The sequence below is a fragment of the Vitis vinifera genome, chromosome 3 (assembly GCF_030704535.1).
Source record: "Vitis vinifera cultivar Pinot Noir 40024 chromosome 3, ASM3070453v1".
Lineage (NCBI taxonomy): Eukaryota > Viridiplantae > Streptophyta > Magnoliopsida > Vitales > Vitaceae > Vitis > Vitis vinifera.
Window position 1 is genome coordinate 15,793,152 of NC_081807.1, and position 6,035 is coordinate 15,799,186.

Here is a 6,035-nt window from a genome sequence, read left to right on the forward strand (position 1 = left end):
TCCCATCCAAGTTTTATAAGATTGCTTATAACCTTATGAATTGGGAAAACGTGATGAAAAGATTATTAATACTCATCATTGCTGAGTGGCTCCAAGCATGATTGAGACTACTCCGGCAACCGGCACCAACCATATCTTCGTAAACCCTGTCGCATCATCATGCTTATGGGCATCCTCAAATTATATTAAAGGGATTTTGCAGTGACTCTGGAACGCTGTAAGAACCCCATCCCTCTCCAAAGACGCTCTCATGGCCGACACCAACTCTACGGACCAACAGGAAGCTCAATTGTTCTTTCACTTGATCAGCAAAGACGACAAGAAGGTGACCCAACTCTGCAGTTCTCATCCTGAAGGCCCGCTACAGAGAATTAGTGTTTACAATGACACAGTCCTCCACATGGCCTCTCGCTTCAAACGAAGTAAACTGGTACGCGACTTACTGGAAATGTTGCCTAAAGAATGCAACCATGAACTTGCCGCTACAAAAAACAACGCCGGCAGCAATATACTCCACGAAGTAGCGGCCAGTGATACTATGAAAGATGTGGCGGAGGGGATGTTGAAGAGAGGTCCAGAGTTGCTAATTGCGCGTAACGACTTAGGAGAGACGCCTATTTTTTGTGCAGCCCGCTACGGCCAAACTGAAATGTTTAAGTTTCTGGCTGGGGAAATGAAACTAATGGAACGAAATCCAGAAGAGGGTAAACACTATTTGCAGAGGAATGATAGAACAACAGTTCTTCATATTTCCATCTTCACCGAGTGTTTTGGTGAGTTCTTCTCTCAATTCATCTGCAAGTTTTTCCCTATAATATCCATTTCTATTATTAAATATAGAACTTATAGGCTATCCCAACCAATCTAGGTACGTTAGGTGAGGATGTTTCGAGTTCTTGCTAGATGTGACAAAATAGGAGGATGATGGAAAAATAAAAATAAGAAAAGGTCCACAAAAGAAAATTTTGAATAAATATTAAAAAAAAAAAAGTTCAGCATAATAGATTTTTCTTATATTATTCTCCCAATTTCTTTTTCTTCTTTTTCTCTCCTATATATATAAACTTTAAATATTTTTCATTCTATTTTATTTTTTTGGAAAAATGTATTTTCATACACTCAAATGAAAAAAAACCACAAAATAGAAACTTAAGTTTATAAAATACAAATTTCAAATAGTTATATAAAAATAATTAGTATTTATACATTTTTTGGTCAAAAGTTAGTATATTTGACCATTCAAGTACTACATTTTAATAATATAGGTACTACCTTTGACCATCTTAAATACTACATTTGACCCTAGTATAAAACTTGAATTATTTTTAGAGAATTTTTATTTTATAATTATTTTTTACATGAGTGTATGAAAACTCATTATTTTCTTTTTTTTATTCTATTTTATTTATTTTTTCACTATTTTCAAGATAAATTAACTTTTCATTTTTGTTTTTTTTTTCTACTATATTTTACAATCCAAACAAAGCTTTAGATAGTGTTTTCTAATAAACCTAAGTGCTGAAAATTTAAAAGATTAGTACATGTTCTAATGAAAGCCTTGTTTGAAGTAGCTTAACTCCTCCTCATTAAAGGAACTTCTTAAGAAATATCTTTAATTTCTTGAAGATAGATTTATTATTTTCATTTCAGTTCTATTTTTAAAATTAAAAAATAATAATAACTTCATTTAAAATACCAAATTTTTTCAGATACTTACATTGAAAAGCAATGAATGATTTATAAAAAAAAAAAGAAAAAAAAAAGAAAAAGAAAAATGGTTTACAAATTAAGCTATCAAAATATTTAATTTATCTACCTCAAGTTCCAAAATTTTTAAAGATATAAGGTTCTATTTTTTTATAAATATTGATATAATTTTTTAAATAAACTTTTAAAGAAATATTAGCTTCCCAAAGCCCTTTTTGGCCAAAAGTTGCTATATTGTAACTTTTGCTACTTTAAAGTCTTAATATTTTTCTCCAAACAACTTCTTAAATGTAATCAAATATACAACAAAAGAGTTTTTATTATTCAAAACCTCTTTTTTTTCCTAAAAATGGTACCCAAAACTATGTTGGTTAAGAAAATTCATAACCCACTTAAAATCATTTAAAAACTTCATATTTAATTGGTTAAGCTTGAAAGGCATGTGATGGGTTTGTACAAAGGGAGTTTATACTTTAAGGGGACATATCATGTCATGTCTTCTTTTCAAAGTTCAAAACATAAATGTTACTAGTAAAAAAAATATTAAGTTACACGTTTTAGATAATTTGCATATGCCCTTTAGTCTAGGTGCATGTCATGTGGATCTTAGAAATGGAGAAAGTATCAAGGAAAGAAAATAACGAAAAATTAAAAATTAAAAATTAAAAAGTTAATAATAAGTTTAAAATCAATAAGCTTTACTTAAATATCATCTTCAAATTTATTTTTTCTTTGTTTTTCTTTGTTTATAAAAAATTAAAATTTTAAATAATTTTGATTTTATTTAATTAATCAAATAAGATAATTTATGTATATTTTCTTTTTCAAATATTTTTTGGGATGCAAAGACAACATTAGGTCACTAATCTAACATTTTTGTTTTTTGTGTTATCTCTACAAAATTAACATGAAATAGAATTGGCCCATTTTATTGCGGAGAGCTACTCATATTTAATTGAAGAAAGAGATCAAGATTCAATGACTGCTCTTCAATATCTTGCATGCAATCCAACTGCATTTGAAAAGAAGAAAATAAAAACAAGACGAGGATTCATGGACGAACTCATGATCTCAACAGTACCGACACAAGGCCTCATGGAGATACTCATTAACTCAAGTATAGTACATTTAACTCCTTCCTCATCAATATCTATTCTTCATTTACTCAATTACTCTTGTTTTTTTTTTTTTTTTTTTGGATAATAACATTTTTTAGAAATTGGGTATGGGCATTAACATAATTTTGGAATGCTAAATATAGTTTTATATATTTTCCCTTTTTTTTTTTTTTTGAAAAATATAGTTTGGAAACAAGTTAATTAGCTATCTTATAAAACAATGTATGGTTTACATTCAAGCTTTCAAGTTAATCCAACTCAATTGAACATATTCTAATGGATTTAATATTTATTTGCTCAATAAATAGAATAGAACCCATGCATGGTGTAGAATGGAACTTGAGCAAGTAAAATTTAATGTTTATAATTTCTTCCATATTACGAAATGGGGCTCTAATGGATGTAATTTTTTTTCCCTCAAAATTTCCTGTCCAATAAAATAAGGATTTGGTCTGATGGATTTGTTTAATAAAATTTGGTTCTTTTTTATATCCATTCACCATTAATTATTTACCTCAACTTCTTATAATTGTTAAGTAGTGCTTCTTTCCTAACAAATAGTGGCCCAAACATCTCACAATTGAAGTTCTTTTCCAGAGTGGCCCTCCAAGGACAACAGCAAGACAAGTGATAAAAGGTGAGATATGAAAAGTTTTGGTAAGCACCATACTTATTTATTTTGAAGGTTAGTCATGTTCTTAAAAGCTCTTGCATAAGAAATTTAAAATATAATTAGAAATTTAAATTTTAGTGCTTCATTTAGACATACTTCCTAAGTAAATAAGATTTTGTTTCAATTTAATGCATCTAGCCAAGAGGAGGAAGAATAGGATCAATCTTTTGTAAAAATGCCCCACCCATGGTCTGACCAAGAAAACCTCCTTTCTTGATTCTAATCTCAGTTTTAAAAATTATATCTATTGTAACGGTCTCATCCCAATTGTGTAGATATTATTTACTTTGGGCTTAAAGGGACTCTTACAACTTTAAAATGTCTATGAGATTAAGAGGAACTCATATATATATATATATATATATTCCCCTATCCCATGTGAGACATAAATACCCCAACCCCTCCTCTGTCAAATAGATACAATATCCTTGTTGTGTGTCACGAGATTGTAGGGTCAAATAGAGAAACACTTCGCATGAAGCCAAACGAAACCCCCATATAGGAGTCGAGGATCAACTTTGATACATTTGTAATGACTCGCTTTCAATCGTGTAGATATTAACCACTATGGACCTAAAGGAGCCCTCACGACTTTAAAAAGTGTCTACAAGGTTAAAAGAAGTCTATATATATATATATATAGCATTAAAAACATTTTCCCTTATTCAATGTAGGATATCACATTTATTATTTAGTGGCCTTCAAACCACCCACTGTTTCCATTCCTATATATATAATATGAGACATCTAAATAAAAAGTAGAAACTCTAAAACAAAAGGTAAACATATCTTATGTCTTTAAAAATTACTTTAATAAATTTTATAATTTGAGATAGTAAATTTTTTTATTATCTCAATTTTCAATCAATTTTTAAATCCATAACATTTTCAATATAAACCTCTAAGAAATCCTATATTTTATACATATATATAGAAACTATTACTATTTTCTACATTTAAAAATAAAAAATAATAAGTGTCTCCAATAGACAACAAGGTGTAATTTGGATAAACTTTTTGTTTCTCTTTTCTAAAATAGAAAGTAATCATAATACCTCTATAAACTATAAGAACTCTTTGAAACTTAATTAAAAAATAGAATGATTTTTAAAAATTGTTAAAAATAATATATTTTAAAAAAAAATTACTACTTCAAATTTTAGAAAATTTAAAAGTATTTTTTCAAAATGTAAGTTAAGTTTATATTTTTAAGAACAGAAGTTAAGTTTGTACTTTTTATATAAAAGTTATTGTATTTTATATATTTTATAGAAGCTATTATTATTTTCTACTCTTCAAAATAAAAACCAAAAAGCATATCTAAATGAGCACTAAGGTATCAATTGGATATACTTCTTATTTTTTATTTTTAAAATTGAAACATAGTAGTTATTTACAAAGATTAAATTTCTAGAAATATAATCAAAATTTCGATATATCACATTAGCCTTGATACAAAAAAAAAAAAAAAAAAAAGTTGAAATCTTTGCTTGCCAAAAATTGGCCAATATTGTCGAATATATCGATAGAATATTGGTCCACCAAGAGAAAGACCAACTGTTGATATTTATGATATTTCAACATTCCATGCAAAAAAGAAATATTAAACTAAAACTTGATTAAATTAATTAATTTGTATTATTTTAACTAACTTAATTTGAGAAAATAAAGACTAATCTTAATAGAGAAAAACACCCAAGAGGCGGGGTAAATTGGGGTTTAAAAAATCCTTTTTCAAACACAATAAATTTATGCACAAGAAGCACAAATATAAATAGATAAGGTTAGAGAAAGCAAACTCAGATTTTATGGTGGTTCAACACTTCCTTGCCTACGTCCACTCTCCTCACGCTCCTAACTGAGTAAGGGTTCCACTATACTTGAAGTTTCAACCAAGCTTCTAATCACCTTTACACTTGGATTCTGGATCCAATGGGTTCTTACACAATCCCTTCAAATCTCTACTCACTTGAAGCTTTTAACACTCAAATAGTAAGCTTAAATCTCTCAACCAAACTCAACAAGGGCTCAAATACAACTTAAAAGCTAAGAAAAATCACAAGGATGCAGTAAGGAATATGCAAATGAAGGTTTAATGCACCAAAAAAAGAATGAGATCTTTTGTGGCAAGAACAAGTAGGTAAACAAATAAATGTAGGTGTTCTCTTACTCATAAATGAAGTGTAGCTCTCAGTTTATAGGTTTCTAGCATTGGGAGCCAAAATGCCAAAAAACAGCATCGGTCGATCGAGTTGGGGGTCAATCAGTTCACTAGCCATTGGGTATTAAATGCATGGCAGGTGACCATTAGGCCTCAACTGGACCTCAATCGGGAAGACATATCCCTCGATCGGGAAAGAAAGGCTATTGGAAGAGAGAAAAGATTTTATGCTTCTCTCGATTGAAACTTGATGGAGAAAGTGTAATTGACAAATCGGTACCCTAATCGATTGAGCTTGTTGGGCACTACCTCAGCCGATTTACCTTTTTTGGCCCAAAAACCTATCTTTTTCTATATTTTTTCTCTTCTAACACTT

At 29.4% G+C, this 6,035-nt stretch overlaps 1 long non-coding RNA gene across 1 annotated transcript; it reads left to right on the top strand.

Moving 5' to 3' along the window:
* The first annotated feature begins 703 nt into the window (after positions 1-703).
* On the top strand, positions 704-2,975 carry LOC100854509 (uncharacterized). The gene is made up of 2 exons (XR_009465372.1): positions 704-773; positions 2,624-2,975. It is a non-coding gene; the product is annotated as an uncharacterized LOC100854509 (long non-coding RNA).
* Positions 2,976-6,035: the final 3,060 nt, after the last annotated feature.